Here is a 19,865-nt window from a genome sequence, read left to right on the forward strand (position 1 = left end):
AAAGGACCACGAGGTAAGTACGTAAAGTCTCTGAATACTTGGATTAAAATGTTATCGTGTGAAAATAGGGTTATGTAATTACCTTGATGTCCAAAGCCATGCGAAGTGAAAAACCTACAGAAGCGAAGGAAGTAAGGGGTTAGAGAATAGCCCTTTGATTTCACCTCCATGAGGGAACAAGGAAGAGCTCACGAAGGTCTCACCGCAAAGTGCGATTAATTTGATAAGGCAGAGGAATCCAATCATACCAGCCCCACCCACACCACCACCAGCTTCATTGCCTTCACCTCCATCTTCACCCGTACCACCTCCGCCACCATTGCGATTCAATATGGAAAGTGTGATAAAGTTCCCTGTGTTCAAGGGAGTAGGAATTGAAGATCCAGACTAGTTTCGGTTCATGATAAGAGCTGTATGGGAAGCACAGGGAGTAATAGATGATAATATAAAGAAAGCGATGTTGGTCAACGCTCTGCAGGATTACACGCTGGCCTGGTATATTAAACATTCTAATGACGATACGAATGCGGGGATCACAAATATCCAAATTGCGTTGAACAGAGAATTTAGCATGTTGAAAATGGCAACAAGAAATGCTATTAATAGCATTTCTATAAATAGCTTTTCAAGTACCAGTGTTGGATATAGCAACAAGGAATGAAAAATGGAAGTGCCAAAAATAGCATTGCTATAAATAGCATTTTGAGTTAGATTTCTATTTTAGTTAGTCCCTGAACTAAAATAGAGAAGTAAAATTAAAATTTGATCTTAGAAGCTATTTGTAAAATAATTAATTATTCATATTGAGTTAATTAGTTGTAGAAAATCAAACATGAAGTCTATGTGGGGACATGCAATAGTTTCTCCATTAATTGAGGAATTTATCCATCAGTTGAAGAGATAAGGATGAGTTGTAATATTGAGTTGTAATTAGTTGGATCAGTTAACTGAGTCAAGTCCTGTTAGATTAATTCAAACAGTTTGTTGAATTAATTGTCAGTTCAGTTAGTTAATGCATGCATGCATGTAACTGTTGCACTTCAAATAACTGAATATTCTCTATAAATAACTCATGCATGTTAGTTCAGACAGAGACCCAGTTGAGATCAGAGGAAGGGATAGTGTACTATCAGTTGGAGGATTTTTCCTATATAGGAAACTCATCCATATAGAAGGAATTATCTCCTTCAAGTTTGTGCAGTTAATTCTGAGCCAAGTGAGCTGTGTGAGGTGGGAATTCACACAAGTGGAGCACTGGACCCTAAAAAAAACTGTGCAAGGGAATAGGAGGCCTGGAGGGCAGAGGAGAAGGTTTGGAGAAGCCTTCAACTTTCTATGAGCAACATTGTTTGATTGAAGAGAGAGAAGGATAGCTTGTGAGCTGATTCTTTTTATAACTCGAACATATTTCCACTTGTATGATAATATAGATATTGGGCTCTTAGCTGAGGCTTCCCCAGGTTATTTCTTTTGTGTTATGTGTGATTGATTTTTCATTCTCAGATATATGTTTTCTCGTTGATCTTTCTCAATTCAATTAGCCTTCCGCAAAGTTTGTTGTAGAAGTAGATCTTGTATTTTGCTTTAGTCTATTACATAATATGTTGATCTACGGTGGGAATTTCTACATGGTATCAAAGAAAAGGTGATAAAAGGAGAAGAACAGTATACAAGAAGGGAGAAGTTTGAAGTTTGTGGTTACTGAATATAGAAATCGAGTTCTTATGACATCTCAATTTCACCAATGGTGTTCAGTGGTTTAAGACTCGAGTATGCCCTTGATGGCAGCTTGAATTATATAGCCTGGAAGGATCGCATGGAAGCAGTATTAAAGGATAACGGTCTAAAGCACTTCATTGATCAAGAAGTCCCCAAGCTGACTAATGCTACTCAATTGACGGAATGGAAGAAATGTATGGCTAGAGCAAGGAGAATCCTTCTGGAGGGAGTTCAAGACCACATAGTCTTAAGTCTCCATGGGAAGGAGACACTGTTTTCAATGTGGAAAACATTGAAAGATCTATATTAGAATAACAATGATTAGAGGAAGTTGGTGCTAAAAGACAAGCCTCGGAAGATCAAGTGTGAAAAGGGCGACACGATCTCTACATGTCTGAACAAGCTCACCACCTGCAGGGATGAGCTTGGAAGTGTAGTGTTGGGTCCCTATAATACTAGTAATTACCCCATTACTATTGTAGTTATACCCCTTATTTATATTGTTGTGCCCCTATTACCCCCATATTGTTATTTCTGTGCCCCATAGAATCCCTCTATTGTTATTTTTGTGGCTTTATATTATTATTGTTAGGTCGGCTGGATTATATTGTGACTCCTTAGACTCCTATATATAGAAAGGAGGTTTTGTCATTTGTATCATCCAAGAATTGTTCATTTATGTAATGTAAAGGAGGTTTCCCCCTCGAAGAGGCTGAATTCTAAGGCGTTGATCTCTCTTTTCTATCTTTTCTTGAGCTGGTTTCATAACATTTGGTATCAGAGCTTTGGATTCTAGGGTTTCGCTGCTCCAAACAGGTCATCGTGGCATTTTCGCTATAACTTTTTTTCTGTGACGTTTCAGAAGTCACAAAAAAAAACCCATTTGAGAAGAAATCGCGCTGAACCTTGGGTCCGAATTTCAGAGCTTTTAGCGCGATATTTTCGGAGATATGATCTGAGGAAGTTGGTCTTTTTGCAGACTCCTGAATTACATTCAAAACAGGTGACCTGGGGAAAATCGTCATAACTTTCTTTCTGAGCATCGGATTGAAATTTCGTAAGAAGGTACAGAAAGAGGACGGACTGTAGTTTTCTTTTATATATTTTTCAGAGTCAAAGGTTGAAACAGTGACACGTGGCACTTCATACAAGTTCGCTCTACTGAACTAGTCTATAATCAGGTCACTGCGGGAGATTGTGCATAACTCTTTCTTGGAGAATCCAATTTGGATCAGACTTGTGGCATTGGAAAGAGGACATAGAAGGCTACTACAGGTCACAATTTTAGAACTGGATGATTCGAAATTACAGAGATACATCAGATTCAATATCAGGCTTCTACAAAGTGAAAAAAGGTGTGTAGTTTTTTTTAATTTTTGCATAAGCTTGGTTTGAAGGAATTCAAAGGGCATAGTAAAGCATTATTATCGGTAACTGATGCCCCGAGGAAAGAAAATGCAAACACCTAGTAAGGAACCTGAAAGCTCTAGCATGACTCATGAAGAAGAGGAAGAAATGCTACATGATATATCAAAATTACAAGAACAAGTGCAACAAATGTCACGCTCACAAAAGCTAACAGATGCTAAGATAAATGGCGTGGAATCTAAGATAAAGGGCATGGAAGCTAAGATGAATGGCATGGAAGCTAAAATTGATGGCATGGATGATAAGATGGAAGGATTGAAGATAAATATGAATAAGTTGCTACAAGAAATGGTCACTAATGGTGAAAGAGTAGTAAAGGAAACTCATGATGAGAACAAAAGAAATGTTAATCATGATTCCATAGACTCTAATGTTGGATCGAAGACTCACCATGTTCCAAAAATCGATATGAGGAAGTTTGATGGCAAGGATCCCGCCACATGGATATTACAGATGGAGCAATTCTTCGATCTCAATAATGTGCAAAACACACAAAAGGTACGTATGGCAACTTTATATTTGGAACCAAATCAGTTTGTATGGTATCAATGGCTTTGTTCTCGTAAACAATTTATCACTTGGGCAATTTTTACGGAAGAATTGATAGCACATTATGAGGATACAAAAAGCAACACTTTTTTTAGCCAATTGATAAGTCTCAAACAAAAGGGTTCAATAATGGAGCACATTGAGGAGTTCCAAAAATTGAACATAAGGGTAAAAGATATTCCAGAGGAGCATAGGATTGATGTGTTCATAGGGTCTTTAAAGGATAATATCCAACATGATGTGCGCCTTTGGGAACCTGATTCATTAGAGAAGGCATTCAGGTTAGCAAGAAAAATGGAAAGCAAAATTATGGCAACTAGGAAGCATACCATTCACAACTATAAAGACGGAAGTGTTGTTGCCCATAGTCTTCCACAACCTACAAGGTTGACACCACAACAATTGGAAGAAAAAAGAGCAAAAGGGCTTTGTTACAATTGTGATAGCAAATACACAAAGGTCATAAGTGTGCTGAGAAGAAATTATTCTACATAGATTGTGAAGAGGAAGAAGAAAAGGAGCAAGAAAGGTCAAAAGAAGAGGATATATTCCAGGAACAAAGCCTAGATGAAGAACAAATAAATCCGACCATATCTTGTAATGCATTGGCGGGAATTACCACTCCTCAAACCATCAAGATAGAAGGACAAATCAAGAAGAAAAAGGTAATAGTGTTGATTGATTCAGGAAGCACCCACAATTTTATTCATTGTAGGGTAGCAAAAGAATTGAATTGCTTCCTATATCCAGCACCAGAGTGTCAAGTGATGATTGCAAATGGAGGAACAATAAATTGTTCTGGAAAGTGCCATAATATCAAGCTATCCATGGGAGAATATGTATTGACTAGCCCAATGCTTTCCATTCCAATGGGAGGTGCTGATGTTGTACTAGGAGTCCAATGGCTACAATCCTTGGGTACAATAGCTTTTAATTTTCAAGAACTTTTCATGAAATTTTCTGTGGAAGGAAAGGAAGTTGAATTAAGGGGTATTGCAGGGAAACCAGGAAAGATAATCAGCTCTAATGGCATGACAAAGCTTCTAAAAAAGGAGCAAAGAGGTGTAATTGCACAATTATGTTCGCTAGATGTTTCCACATTGGAATCATCTATTTCTCCAGATCTCCAAAAAGTCCTGGACAATCATTCCAAGGTATTTGAGACTCCCAAAGGTCTCCCACCTATGCGTGATCATGATCATGCTATTCATCTGATTCCAGGAAGTGTTCCTCCAAACATCAGGCCGTACAGATATCCCTATGTCCAAAAAAGTGAAATTGAACGTATGGTTGCAGAAATGCTAGAGGCTGGTATAATTCAACCGAGTCAAAGTTCTTTCTCAGCTCCAGTAGTATTGGTGCACAAGAAGGATGGATCATGGCGCATGTGTCCAGATTATAGGGAGCTCAACAAGCTCACTATTAAAGATAAGTTCCCCATTCCTGTCATTGATGAATTACTGGATGAATTGCATGGATCAATTTACTTCACCAAGTTGGATCTTCGTTCGGGATATCATCAAATCAGAATGAAGATTGAAGACATTCCGAAAACGGCATTTAGAACTCATGAGGGTCATTATGAATTTTTGGTCATGCCTTTTGGCCTTACCAATGCACCTTCAACATTTCAAGGTTTGATGAATTCAATTTTCAAACCATTCCTTAGAAAATTTGTGTTAGTATTTTTTGATGATATACTAATCTACAGCAAGTCTTGGAAGGATCATGTTGAACATGTTGACAAGGTGCTACAACTATTGGAGGAGAAACAATTATATGCAAAAAGATCCAAATGTTTCTTTGGAGTCCAGGAGGTGGAATATTTGGGTCATATTGTATCTCATGAAGGAGTTAAGGTAGACCCTAGCAAAATTAAAGCCATTAAGGAATGGAAAATCCCCACATCCATAAAGCATCTGCGAGGATTTCTTGGGTTGACAGGGTATTATCGCAAGTTTGTTAAGAATTATGGGAGAATAGCAGCACCTCTAACAACATTATTGAAGAAAGATTCATTTTCATGGACTCCGGAAGCAACAAAGGCCTTTGAACATCTTAAAGAGGCAATGTGCCAAGCACCGGTCTTAGCTACACCGGACTTCACAAAAACCTTTATTGTGGAATGTGATGCTTCAGGAAATGGAATTGGTGTTGTTCTAATGCAAGATGAAAGACCCATTGCTTTTGAAAGTCGTCCAATCAAGGGAAAGTTTTTAAGCAAAGCTATTTATGAGAAGGAAATGTTGGCAATACTCCATGCACTTAAGAAATGGCGACCCTACCTAATGGGAAGACACTTCAAGGTAAAAACGGATCATGATAGCCTTAAATACTTTTTAGAACAAAGATTATCCTCTGAAGAGCAACAAAAGTGGGTCACAAAGATGTTGGGTTATGACTTTGAAATCATCTACAAAAAAGGGAAGCAAAATGTGGTGGCAGATGCACTCTCAAGAAAGGATGAGGATGTGGAAGCATTGTTGTGTGCCATTTCTATTATCCAACCAGATTGGATAAACGAAGCAAGGAGGAATGGAAGAATGACGAAGAAGTGTGGGCACTTATTCGAAAGCTACAACAAGATTCCAGTACTTCTGATACATTTAGCTGGAAAAATGATTCGTTATGGTACAAAGATCGCTTATACCTCTGTAAGAATTCCCAGCTAAAACAAAAGATTCTTATGGAATTGCACACTTCTCCCTTAGGAGGGCACTCAGGATTTTTAAAAACTTACCACAGGGTTAAGAAGGAATTTTTTTGGGATGGCCTTAAATCAGATATTCAAAAGTTTGTGGCGGAATGTTTGGTTTGCCAACAAAATAAAGTTGAAACAATTAAGACACCGGGTCTATTACAACCTTTATCCATTCCAAGCCAACGTTGGGAGGAGGTTTCAATGGATTTTATCACAGGTTTACCCAAGTCTGAGGGAAAGAGTGTCATCATGGTGGTAGTTGACAGACTTACCAAGTATGCACACTTTTGTGCATTATCACATCCATTTAAAGCCAGTACAGTTTCTACTGCATTTATGGAAACAGTTCAAAAGCTACATGGAAACCCAAAGATTATTGTAAGTGACAGAGATCCCATTTTCACTGGAAATTTTTGGACAGAATTATTTTCTTGTCTTGGTACTCAGTTAGCTCATAGCTCATCTTATCATCCTCAATCTGATGGGAAAACTGAGATAGTAAACAAATGTTTGGAAGGATATCTTCGTTGCTTTGTATCTGATAAACAGACACAATGGGTCAAATGGTTGCCTCTGGCTGAATGGTGGTATAACACTTCCTTCCATACAACAACAAAAATGACCCCATTTATGGCACTTTATGGGTATCAACCACCATCCATCACATCATATTTAAGAGAAAATTCTAAGGTTCAGGCAGTGGAACATCACATCGAACATCAACAACAAGTCCTCCAACTCTTAAAGGATAACCTCGTGTTGGCACAAAATAGAATGAAACAACAGGCAGATCAACATCGCAGTGAAAGAAGTTTTGATGTAGGTGATTGGGTATTCCTACGGCTACAACCATATAAGCAAATGTCCCTAAAGCAAGCTAAGAAGGATAATAAATTATCACCAAAGTATTATGGTCCGTACAAGGTGTTGCAAAAGATTGGTACTATGGCATACAAATTGGAGCTTCCTGCAGCTTCTCGATTGCACCCAGTTTTCCATGTTTCATGTTTAAAGAAGGTTATAGGCGACAAGCTCCCAGTTCAAACAATATTGCCAGAACTTGACGAGGAAGGAAAAATTATATTGGAACCGGAAGCAGTCACAGAAACAAGAACTCGACAGCTACGAAATCGATCAATTTCAGAGTATCTTATCAAGTGGAAGAACTTATCCGCTGAAGATTCCACATGGGAGGATGAGAATTTTATGCAGAAGTATCCAGAACTACTCAAGCGTTGAGGACAACACTTTTTTGAAGGAGAGGGGCATGTTGGGTCCCTATAATACTAGTGATTACCCCATTACTATTGTAGTTATACCCCTTATTTATATTGTTGTGCCCCTATTACCCCCATATTGTTATTTCTGTGCCCCATAGAATCCCTCTATTGTTATTTTTGTGGCTTTATATTATTATTGTTAGGTCGGCTGGATTATATTGTGACTCCTTAGACTCCTATATATAGAAAGGAGGTTTTGTCATTTGTATCATCCAAGAATTGTTCATTTATGTAATGTAAAGGAGGTTGCCCCCTCGAAGAGGCTGAATTTTAAGGCGTTGATCTCTCTTTTCTATCTTTTCTTGAGCTAGTTTCATAACATGTAGGGATCATGACAGCTGATGATGACATAGTGATTCTTGCTCTCCTCGCTCTTCCTAAGAGCTGGCACAGCTACCAAGACTCGGTAAATGGAAGAGAGAAATTGCCAGATTTGGAACGACTTTGGTTGGATTTGATGCAAGAGGAGATAAGAAGAAGCACCAGACATGGATCTTCTTCATCCAGGGAGGATGAAGAAAACTACACCTTAGTGAGTAAGGCAAAGAAAGGGAAGGAGAAGATTCTCATCCCAAATCGAGTTCTTCCTATGGTGGGAAGAAGTTTGACAAATCGAAAGTGCGATGCTTTCGTTGTCATGAGGAGGGCCATTCTGCTACAAATTGTCCACTAAAGAAATCCAATATGGGATGCAAGGAAGGATCTGAAGGTGAGGCATTGGCCTTACAGTTTGAGTTGGATTTCACACTATTTTCATGCATGGTTTCATCCATAGTGGGATGTGGTTGGTTTCTTGACAATGGAGCTTATTTCCACATGATAGGGGGCAAGAGTTTGTTCAATACCTTGGAGGGGAAAGATCTCCAGATACTCATAGTGATGGGTAATGATGAAAAGTATAGTGTCTCAAGTGTAGGCATGGTTGTTTTTTAGAGGGAGCATGGAGCTCGCATTACCTTGACCAATGTCAAGTATGTACCAGGATTGAGGAAAAGTTTGGTGTTGATTGTAATGTTGGAAGACAAAGGCTCTGATGTAGTCTTCAGTAAGGGAAAGGTTTTCCTTCGACACATCGCCATGAGACAAGTGAAGCAGATTGTTTCACGGGTCAAGAACCTGTATGCTATTGAGGTTCAAGATGCATCCAAAACCTTAAGGAGCAAGGCAACTGATGGAGACTTGGTGGTTGAGAGGGAGAGTAAATTACCTCTCAACATGTAGTGCCAGAAGAAGTCTCAGACAGTTGTTGAGGAGCCAAAATTGGTGAAGCAACTTCAGGAGGTTGTGGAGTAGCCACAACTAGAGATGTCGAGAGGAGAGCAAGTAGAGACATCTACTCATGCAGAGACCTCCAGTAGGGGGAAATTTTGAGTCAAGTGGGTAGAGGGATAACATGCATCCATAAATCCAGGTAGGAGGTGGAGCAATGTGGAGTGACAGCCCCAAGAGGGTTGGAATAGGGGCAGGATCATTGAGGTACCCAACCTCTTTGATTAGACCTTGCTATGGGAGCCCCAACAAGGAGTAGCAGGACTGGCTGAGTGGGTATAGGCAGATGCATATGGAGCGCAGAGAGAGCTACAGTGCAGGAATCCCAAGACATTATAGAGCTAACAGGCTGCAACAATGCGAGAGGCACATGAGTGTTGCACCAATACAGGATGGCACAGAGAGGTGTGCAATAGTGCGAGATGCATGAAGTGTTTTAGCAGCTCAGAGGTCACAGAGGGAGCACTTGTCATTGTTTGAGGAAGCTTCAACATCAGGGGATGTTTCTAGCCCAATAGGGAGGTTAGTTGGGAGATTTTTTTTGTTTATGGAGTTGTTGGAGAAACAACAATTGGGAGAAGTGTTGCATGCAGAACATTCCAAAGGTTTAGGATTGGGTTCGAGTTGAATGCCTTTCTTGTTGAGAGGGAGTGTTGGAAATGGCAACAAGAAATGCTAAAAATAGAAATGATATAAATAGCATTTCTATAAATAGCGTTTCAGGTACTAGTGTTGGATATAGAAACAAGGAATGAAAAATGGAAGTGCTAAAAATAGGATTGCTATAAATAGCATTTCGGGTTAGATTCCTATTTTAATTAGTCCCTGAACTAAAATAGGGAAGCAAAATTCGAATTTGATATTAGCAACTATTTGTAAAATAATTAATTAATTCATATTGATTTAATTAGTTGTAGAAAATCAAACATGAAGTCTATGTGGGGACATGCAACAGTTTCTCCATTAATTGAGGAATTTATCCATCAGTTAAAGAGATAAGGATGAGTTGTAATATTGAGTTGTAATTAGTTGGCTTAGTTAACTGAGTCAAGTCCAATTAGATTAATTCAAACAGTTTGTTGAATTAATTGTGAGTTCATTTAGTTAATGCATGCATGTATGTAATTGTTGTACTTCAGATAACTAAATATTCTCTCATAAATAACTCATGCATGTCCGTTTAGACACAGACTCAGTTGAGATCAGAGGAAGGAAGGGACAGTGTACTATCAATTGGATGATTTTTCCTATACAGGAAACTCATCCATAGAGAAGGAATTATCTCCTTCAAGTTTGTGCAGTTAATTCTGAGCCATGTGAGCTATGTGAGGTGGGAATTCACACAAGTGGAAGCACTGGACACCAAGAAAAACTACCCAAGGAAATAAGAGGCTTGGAGGGTAGAGGAGAAGGTTTGGAGAAGCCTTTGACTATCTATGAGCAGCATTGTTTGATTGCAGAGAGAGAAGGATATCATGTGAGCTGATTCCTTTTGTAACTCGAACATATTTCCACTTGTATGATAATAGAGAGGTTGGGGTTTTAGGCTGAGGCTTTCCTTGGGTTATTTCTTCTGTGTTATGTGTGATTGATTTCTCATTCTAAGCTATATGTGTTCTCATTGATCTTGCTCAATTCAATTAAGCTTCTACAAAGTTTGTTGTAGAAGTAGATCTTGTATTTTGCTTTAGTCTATTTCATAATCTATTGATCTACAGTGGGAATTTCTACATAGCAGGCTAAAGTCAGAGGTGCAGTCGATCATTGGATTCAAAGAGACCACAATGCTACCAGGCGAGACTCCTTGGGAGTTGGATTAGAGACTGAAGTGCAAAATTCGCGAAGCTAATATGACTTTGATGGATGGACAACACTGCGAATGGTTTGTAGCATCGATAACATCACATTTGAGGAATGTGCTGTCACAACAGAGGTTAACGACTCAGGAAGAGGCCTTGGAGGTCACGATGAGGCTGAATGAGACCCTGATATAGGATCCTATCTTGGGAGTTCGACAGATCCACGCACAGTTGAAAAACTTATGGCTTGAGATGCAGAGTTTGAAACAACAGAGGACAACCCGACCAAAAGTGTACGAAGAGGTATGGTGTGTTAAATGTAAGGGTTAGGGTCATGACAAGGACCATTTCTTAGTGCTTGTGAATTACTTCATTGGAGGAGGACTGATTCTGTTAAGATCAGAGGCACAAGCAAGACCTAGTGCAGCACCTGCTTTGTGGTGTGTGATTTGTCAAATAGGAGGAAAGCGTGCTACAAACAACTGCCATTTGTTACATAAGTACACACAAAATTCGCAATAGTTGTTCTGTAATTTTTGTAGATCAATTGGACATGATGTTCGCACTTATAGAAGCTATGAGCTCATGATGGATAGAATTCCCACCTACAAGGTTCAGGCTGAAACGCGACCCCTTGACCAGAAAGCAGTAGTGGCGCAAACCGGATTTCAGGGGTGTGGACGAGACTGAGGTGGAGGAGGACCTAGAATAGGTCGTGAACAGCTGATATGCTACAATTACAGAGGGCCAGGAAATTCTGCCCATGGTTGTATGAATCCAACGCATCCATCATCTCTATATTGTACCTTGTTTGATCACAGGACGGAGGATTGTCCTACGCTGATAGCTAGGCTATGTGACAAGGGAGCGCTACAACCTCCCCTGACTTAGAACCTGCAAATGATGAGGTTTGAGCTGTGCGAGGAAGATCCAAATGTGAAAATTGTGCTCTGAAGTGGAATTATGATGGGAGATGATAAATGCAAACAGCCCAAAGATAGTACTTGGGTTCACAAGGCTACGACAGAGGAAGCAGAGTTTGATTTGGAGTGTGCTAAGGAAACCTTCATGGAAGCTAAGAAGAGCTTCATTGATGCCTCGACTTCAAGAAGCAAAGATAGACCAGAGTTAGAAATGGACCCATCTATGCTTACGATTTTCCCAGAAACATGCATGAAGCTACTGCACGACAGTAAGGCTATAAAGGAATTGCAGGAACTCATTAATAGATTCACTAGGATTGTGCTAGGAGAGCTGCGCGTAGTATGAAAGATTGGAAAGCATGCAACCAGGACGGGAAGAGAAATGAGGTTGACCATGCAGATTGGAGAATATAAGATGGAGTAGGTAATTCTAGATTTAGGATCAGATGCAAATGTTTTGCCGAACTAGACATGGGAGCGCATGGGAAAGTCTATGTTGCAATGGTCTCCTATCCAGGTGCGAATGATGAACTAGCAAAAGATAATATCTATGGGGAGATTGCAGGGAATCACCATGGATATTGAAGGGGCAAGTGCAATAGCAAACTTTGAAATGATAGAGATTGTTCATGACAACAATCCCTACCTTGCATTCTTAGGAATTGATTGGGCCACTGAAATGAACAGGGTGATTCATCTGAAGAAGCGTAAGATGGTTTTTGAGAAAAAGTCTCTGCGCGTAGTTGTACCTCTAGAACCTGCGAAAGGATCACGCCACACAGATCCACTGCGTGATTATGAAAGCAATGAATATTTGGACTGCATCGACAAGATAACCGCGTGAGATCAATACTGGGTAAATCCCACTGCGATGGACGAATCTCATGGGAGTGCGAAAGCTCCTGTACGTCGAATTTGGATGAAGAGATAAAGCAATGACAGAACTAGTTACACAAGGTAACCACATTGAACTGTAACATGATGGCAAGATCGTTGCACCGCATATCGACAGAAGTGAGAGATTTACCTACTTATGATGGATTAGGTAAGGTAGATGCTTTCTTGGATAGATTCAAAAGGGAGGTGCTTGAAAAGCAACGTTTCTAGGCTTTGAAGTGGGTATTGCGCGCTATGCCTGTGAGGTGGTGGGGTACACACCGAGGAAGCTTTGAGGATTGGCGCAGATGCAAGAGAATGATGCACATGCATTTTGGGAAGCCTAAGATGCGACTAACACATAAATACAATGTACGGGATGGCCCACACACACATCTATCTAGGTGGGTATAGGCATATGGTAAACAACCTGTGCAGATGCACATGGACTTCGCGTTGGGGAAAACGGCCAATAAGCATGTGTTGGGGAGGAAATTGCATGAATGGTCCCTCCAGTTGGAATGACAGAGTGTGGAAAGAATGAGTGTGCAGAAGGTTACCCATGCAGAAGGCTTTAACAAAGTGTGCAAAGCCCTGAACAAGGTATATAATGCGCAACAAAGTGATTGTGACCTACGCATACAATTAGTTTTGTGCACTTATAGGACAACGTGAAAGAAATTGATGGGACAGACACCTTCTAGGCTGGCCTATGGAGAAACTGCTGTAATACTGATACAATATATTATGCCTATTCCGCGCATAGCAGCGCCTTTGGATATGACGGTTCACGGAGCCTTGGAAGAAGGGATCGCGTAGCTGAATGAAGAAGAATGCTTGGGACCTGATGAAGATATCCAATAGGGTAATATTAGGCTCCAAGAACTCATGAATGGAAGATCTAGGTTAAGGGATAAAAGCGCTCTGGTGGAAGCAGAAGTCAGGAAGCTTGAGGAAGGAATAAAGAAGGATTTTCTCCATAAGAAAACTGTGGTAATAAAACAGGATGTGCATGATTACATTAACAAATTTAGGGACTACCACCGAGATTTGATGAACTTGATGCCTTGGATTGGACCGTATATTACTAGAGGGATCACGGATGGTGGCATGATGCAAATGGTGAAGTGCGTGATGCAGATAATAAAAATAAATGACAGACTTTTTCTAGGAAAAGTGATTGATGGTCGGTTGAAGCCATATACAGGTGGCCTGGCCACCTTACTAGCCATAGGAAGCATAGTCTTAGTGCTCCAGGCAGTTGAAAGGAGGCACAAGACTATAAACTACTCTACCCGAGAGTTGCACAATGTCAAGGCTGCATGCAGAAGTGAAGTGTCATAGGGTCCGCGACAGCGCAATGATAGCTGCGATGCCGTGCAGTTTGGTTGGAAAGTGACCGATATAGTCATTATTCATGATGTGATGCTTGGTTTGAGACCAAATGGAGTGGGAAACAAGAAATTAAGGTGAGCTTTATGGGCAAGATTTGGGAAAATCTGCCGCCAAGGGAGCATTAATGGACTAGATTTTGGGGCAACGATCGAATTTGAATTCAAGAGGCGCTATAATTTGCAAAGGGCTGCCCAGCAAACAACACTCGTTCATTTGAGAATTGAGCTATTGTGCACCCAAAGTATTCTGAACCGAGACTTGTTTAACTTGTTGAGAGCATTGTTTGAACACTCGGTTGAGCAGTTGAGAGATTTCTTGAAAAAAAAGTGGCAGCATCTGAAGAAGCCATGGAAATCAAAGAAATGACCTCCAAAGAGGCCATGCAAGCCATGACAGTAGAAGATGCCCCTGAGAGCATCGAGATAGTTGTGGAAATCCCTAAATCACCATGCACGCCAAGGCCCAATAACGATAAGCAGCCCATGATTCTGGTGCGCATGTCCCCTTGAAGCTCGCTAAGAACTAAATTGACCATGTAAGAAAAAGGGAATTATTGGAAACCAATGAGGGGGAAGACCTTGAAGACATCATAATAGAAGAGGATGAGGACGAAGACATGGAGGAAGAAACCGAGGGTGTAGACCCTCCAACCAGGCTACTCGCGTATGTTGCTTTACGGAAGGGGAAGGCAAAGGTGCCCAAGGACCTAGATGAGAGCAAGAGCTCTTTGCAGTCTCCACTACTACCTGATGATATCATTTTTGAAGGAGCGCACCTGGGATGGGTGTCGAGTTTGAAGTTCAAAGATTGGGATCTTGCTGACCAGGAGAAATTCCCTCACTTGGTGACCGCACAGCTCATGAAGCCAAAGTAAAACACCACATCGGGAGTCATAGAGTTGGAGCCCCGCAAGTGATTACGCAAAGTAAAGAAAATAGGGTTGTTGAACCTGCTCTAGGTGCCGCATTACCATTGTGCCGTAGTGACTATCTTCGTCATCAGGTAGCTTCTCTACCTGGTGCATTATGGGTGTTTGTGGCTGGAGGAGCCCATCCCCATCACGGACCACCTAATGCATAGAATTACTTGACTCCCTTGTAAAGGGGAAGACCTAGTAGACATTTCAGAGGTTAAAAGCAGTGATTTGGCCATCGCGGAGGCCATGAAAAAGAAATATAAGCCAGAGAAGAAAAATAGGGGCTACACGATCTCTAGTATCAACAACAAGGCAATCAGAGTTGCAACTTAGATACTGGCAGGTAAGGTCATGTGGAAGTGTCGCACGGATGAGGTGCCCATGCCAGTGGTTGCACTGATCGAATAGTGTACAGAGGGGGTCTAGTTTAACAGGTTCGAATTCTTGTGCAAGGAGTTCCTATAGAATTGCTACGAGGCACAGGAATGGGGGAAAACTTTCCACTATGCATGGCTTCTGTTGTCCATAGTGATGGTGGCTGGGGAATTTCCTGAGGACAGTCAGTTCCCCAGAATTGTGAGGGATCTCCCAAAGGCCGCGAAGTACACTTCGTTGTGGGCCACTAAAGATGCAAACCAGATCCGAGATAGTAAAATATTTTTGGTCTTCATGGAGATGAACATCAAAATGGGGATTAACTGCAAGCCGCGGTTATCGCCCACTATCTATAGTAGCCTAAAAACCTTTGTGGAGTTCAAGGCAGACTTCCGCCATGTCTACATCAAGGCATGCAAGGACCCCGCGAAGAAGTGGAATGGACTACCATACCTGGCCATAGATGATGTTATCTTCGACGTACTTGAGGGATGGCCACCGGAGTGGTGCGCTCTAGCCCTCTTTGTGAAGGAAATGGAAAACTCTGTTGCACTGCGGAAGAAGGAGGATACAAAACTGCAGATGGCGCAATTGGCAAAGAAGAGAAGAAAAGAGGCCACAGTAGAAGCACAAAAGGTAGCAGAGAAGGAGCGCGAGGGCTGGAAGTCACCTTCACCTGAGAAGGAATAAGAAATGGAGACAAACACAGAGGAGGGTGGCGTAGACCTAGAAATGGTGATGACACAGTTAAAGTGGCAATGCCCGAGAGAGTAGGTGGGGCTATGAAAGAAGTCAAAAGTGTCTAAGAATTCTTTTGACCGGATCACCCTCACTGAGGTAGATCTGAACGATATAGGGGAGATGGTGCATGAAGTCATCGCGAAGGCCCTCCAACAATTGGTGGAGGAGATTCAGATTGTGTTGGGGGCCCTCCAAGCATAGATTCAGGATTTGTAGGTGTGCACTCCCTAGGCTAATACTCTCTTGACCAGCCTCGTAGTAGGAACAGCCGCATCTGAGGAAATGCTACGTGCCTGCACGACCAACACAATAGTGCTTCTAGAGGGGGCACTGGTTACAGAAAACAAGGCCAACAGGCCTATGGTTAGTGTGTTGAAAGGGGTGGGAATCAACATGGATGTGCTCCCTCGAGAGATGCTCTATGTCCTATGAGATGGAGTGACTGCAGAACTACGGGCTAGGGAGGGCTGCATGCTACAGGTGTTGAGTGAATAAAGAATCAACATGGAGCAACTAAGCCTGCAACATGATGAGGTTGTGGCACAAAAAGGACAAATGCTACAAGTGCTTGAGCAAGCCTGCCAAGTGGTCCCTTAGCTGGCCATCCTAGCAGAGGCCCACATCCAGAGGTTAGTAGCAGGAGTGTACGAGGCACAAAAAGAGATGGCCAAGGTTCAGCTAGAGCTGAACCTTTAGATAGCAGAGTTGTGGTTGAAGGCGCAACCTTCAAATCCTCCAGAGGTAAGGGAACAATGTGCAAGTGCCATTACATTGGGGATGGAGGAGATCAGCAATGTAGTGAAAGAATGCACCAAAATGTTGTAAGAATTGTTCGAGGTCCTCACCACTTTGTAGGAGGACCCGAACATACAGTGCATAGAAACAGAGGTGCATGAGCTACAAAAATAGTATGACAACGTCAAAGGGAGCACGCAGACAATGGCCCTTACATAAAGGCTCGCGCGGATGCAACTAGACAAAGCGATTAAGGAGCTGGTAGACATAGCATGACATAGAGAAGTAGTTTTGAAAGCACGTGTGCAGCCTTGGATAGACGAGGCCTTCGTAATCACATCAACAATTGAAGGCAAGACCATGCAGATGCAAGGGACGTAGGAGTAAATATAGGGAAGCAGTTTAGATATCGCGGTCTTCGAACAGTGCGTCCAGGAGATACAACAAGTAGCCGCTCAGTGTGTTGCCAACCTTGCAGTAGTCCAAGGAGAATTGGGAGGTCTCTGAGCAAAGATCTTCGCATTAACAGAGTGACTCGAGGGCAAGTCATGATGTTTGTGTCGGGGACCTGTTGGGCGTGGGATCCCCCAAGGCAAGTTTTGGGGCTTAAACCCCAATTTTTGACTAAGTCCGATGTACAGTCTCCGTGATTTATGGGTGCAGAGCGCGAAGTTGTAATTAAGTCATAGGGTTGTATGCCCTTACTTAGAGCAGGCTCTAAGTGTAAAGAGATGTCAAAGAATTTAACGGAAGATCTAATGATTAAGCATTGAGTCTAAGTGTAAGGTCGAGTCTTTGGGTAGTAGAGTAGGAGAAGGCTCTGCAGCTGAGTGTGTAGAGGCCTAGTAGTCCGCAGCTGAGTGTGTAGGGAAGGTTGACTCTGTAACCAATTGAAGCATTAATAAAGAGAAGTTTTACATTATCTCTATGTATCTTTTCTTTTTTTATGAATTGAAGTATATTGGGTATGAATTGCAAGTTTACTATTTATTTGCTGCGTGAACTTATATGAATGCGTTGAATAAGTGAATATAAGATAGAATATTTTTTTGCGTGAAGATAACTAACTGTTATAAGAAGATAGTAAGATGTATGGTGTAACCTGGGGAAATAGCGCAGATCACTACTTTATTAGTGTGATGTTTCCTCAACCCCTAGTTAGGGTTGTGCGAAGGTGAATATAACAGAGCGCGAAGGTCTCACACGTTAGGAAGGTGTGTGAAGGTATTCACAGTTGGAGTAAATCAACCCGTTAGACATCTCAAGGGTGTGGAAACTTGGTTCCAGCATCCCCCCGATACTGCTTTGGGTGAGACCTCAGGCTATTGCCGAAAGGGCTAGTAGTACATGTATTTGTTTGGATAATTAACTCCAAAATTAGGTTAGGCCCCCTCAAGCCAACACACCCTAATCCACCACTGCTCCCTTGTTTTTTAATTCTCTCTAAGATTCCAGGTGACCCCATGGTCTCCAACTATTTTCACCTTGGTGTGGTTAGTTCTGAGAATGAGCTAGGCAACAAGCTTTGAGTGGCTTATGCAATCGAAGCTAGGTGAAGGAAAAAAGTGTGTGAACATGGATGCAGTTGTTACATGAGAAGCAAACATATTATGAATCATTACTAACCATCCTTTGCATTCCTTCCTATCTCATTCTCAATATTGAACATTTGAAAATGGGAACAACCATTGTTTCTTGTTGCTACTATCATGTTGCACTAAACTGCATAATAAAACCTAATCAGATATTGTGCTTCCAACACTCAAACTATTCCCCGTCAAAATGGATTGAGAATATTAACAAAAAATTTCACTCTATATCTCTTTTTATTGTAATGCCCTTCAAAACCACCCTATACACCTCAAGAGATCTCACAAACGCAACTTAGCAAGGTACAAAATTACCAAAATTCTAACACTGATTTTCTTAACAACACACAAGAATACCCTTTGAAGGAATGTAACATTAGGATTTATCTCAGAAACTAGATGCCATTTTGATTTTGGGGAGATGCAGTTCAAGGTTCAAACATAACTCCATGTTTATTAGACATCCATGTTCTTCACATGGGTTGGGGGGCATAGGAACATGGATTGGCAGGTGCAAGAACAGGGCTTGAGAAGGCCATGCTAGCAAAATCAAAGTTTAATTGCTTGCAATTTTTCTCACTGCAGCCTTGGGGACTTGAGGCACTCTATCACTCTCCCAAAAGGATCCAATGGTCTTTGTATGAACTATAAAATCCCAAGCCATTCAATCCACCTCTCTGTCTCTACTGGTTGAATTTTACTAAAATATATCTATCATGGATTTCAGTTGGGCTGATAAGTTGACAATTGTTCAAAACATTGTCCTAATTTATAACCAATTCACCTACTGACCTCAAATGTTCGATGTTATTCAAAACATTCTAGAGGTAATGATCTTATATGTCTACAATATTTATAATTTCACTCTTCCTTTGTGTTTGAATGTGTGTTCATGCGTGGAAATGTCAATGATTATGACAAAAAAGATCCAGAAATAAGAGGCATTGAATAATAACCATAATGTTGAGCTTAGGCAAGAACTAAACTTGCGGCTGAAAATTGGTCATCTGATATTGCCCCAAATCTCAAAAACTTAAGTAGTTGATGTGATGTCCCCATCAAATTAAAACACATATCTAAGGTATGTTTTTTCACTATCTAGCTTAGATTTTCCAATTGAGATCTATCCACTATGGAAAATAATGGCTTTCTCATTGGTTCCCTCAAGGTCCAAAGGCACTCTAAATTTCCTCAAAATCTTCTCTGGATACACACCATAGGTTGACCTTTGCCTTTTCGCATAACTACGATCTCCAAGCATGGTTTCAAGGACCCAAAATAGGAAGAAGACAACTTCTTCAACTCAATCTACTCAAGATGGAAGGTGGCTAAGATGTTATGGACATTTGGGTTAAATGACCTTGGGAAAATTAGGGGGATTGCTAGATTCTGAGGGGGAAGATTGGGAAGCCTAATGTCACAAAAGCATGGAGAAGTAGTAGGATGGATGCATGTTTTGGTAGGCTTGGATGAAACTAGAATCCTCAATGCCAACCCTCCAACCAAAACCTTCACAAATTAGAAAGGATCTATTGTTTTGTTCATCTCTCAATTCATTCCCCACAATACC

This window comes from Pinus tabuliformis, chromosome 4_2 (assembly GCF_031772625.1).
Source record: "Pinus tabuliformis cultivar Carrire ecotype Pingquan chromosome 4_2, CPIR1, whole genome shotgun sequence".
In the NCBI taxonomy this organism is placed as follows: Eukaryota; Viridiplantae; Streptophyta; class Pinopsida; order Pinales; family Pinaceae; genus Pinus; species Pinus tabuliformis.